At 51.7% G+C, this 1,009-nt stretch overlaps 1 pseudogene; it reads right to left on the bottom strand.

The window, feature by feature from the left end:
- Window positions 1-677: 677 nt before the first annotated feature.
- On the bottom strand, window positions 678-795 carry LOC126215416 (5S ribosomal RNA; annotated as a pseudogene).
- Window positions 796-1,009: the final 214 nt, after the last annotated feature.

Genomic DNA, 1,009 nt, shown 5'->3' with positions numbered 1-1,009 from the left:
AGTTTGCGAGTAGCAGACGACCCGTGACCCAGCAGCACTGTGCGGCGTGAGCTGTGGGCGAGCTCAGAATCACCTCTTCCACTCCTACGCCACGTCTCTTTTTTTTCCTTTATGGCGCCACACGGGAGTAGCTACTACCTATCAGCTCTGTACGTGGGTGCAGCGCACGTGGTCGGTGTTAACGGAAAGAGCTTAACATTAATTCCCAGGAAAACTGCTCCGTACTGCCATCTTTCCTCTCCATTCGCGGTCCCGCGTTAACCGAAGTTCTCTTTCCGGCCATTTAGCTTAATCACTTTAGCCCATTCATTAGACACGGGGCGCCTCTTGCGTTACTGGAAGAAGTGCATGTTGCGGAAAGGTATCGTGGTTCCGACACATTACTATCTGCTCACACATTTCGAGAAAAGGGAGCTGCCTGAATGGTTAAGTGTACCGAGTCCATTACACAAAATAAAAAAATAAAAACTAAACTCCTCCCGAACAGGCCATGAAGGCCCAACGGTGCCGACCGGCCGCCGTGTCATCCTCAGCCCAGAGGCGACACTGGATGCGGATATGGAGGGTCATGTGGTCAGCACACCGCTCTCCCATCCGTATGTCAGTTTCCGAGACCAGAGCCGCTACTTCTCAAGTATCTCCTCAGTTTGCCTCACAAGGGCTGAGAGCACCCCGCTTGCCAACAGCGCTCGGCAGACTGGATGGTCACCCATCCAAGTGCTAACCCAGACCGACAGCGCTTAACTTCTGTGATCTGACGGGAACCGGTGTTACCACTGCGGCAAGGCCGTTGGCCATTACACAAAATATGTCTTAAAAGCGCACACTGTCGCTGTGGAAGGTTGTAGGTCATGTAGGAAGAAACGAAATGGAGCTTCACGGTCTGAAAGGCCATATGGTGCTACGACACTGATTACGAAATCGAGTCAAATTTACAAAGGACATGGCAGCACGAGCTCACCTATTATTATGACTTTGCACCCCCTCTGACCTGGATACATGCTCTGAT

The sequence above is a fragment of the Schistocerca nitens genome, chromosome 12, assembly GCF_023898315.1.
Source record: "Schistocerca nitens isolate TAMUIC-IGC-003100 chromosome 12, iqSchNite1.1, whole genome shotgun sequence".
Taxonomy (NCBI): Eukaryota; Metazoa; Arthropoda; class Insecta; order Orthoptera; family Acrididae; genus Schistocerca; species Schistocerca nitens.
The sequence above is the reverse complement of the archived record's forward strand: the minus strand, read 5'-3'. Positions and strand labels throughout refer to the sequence as shown.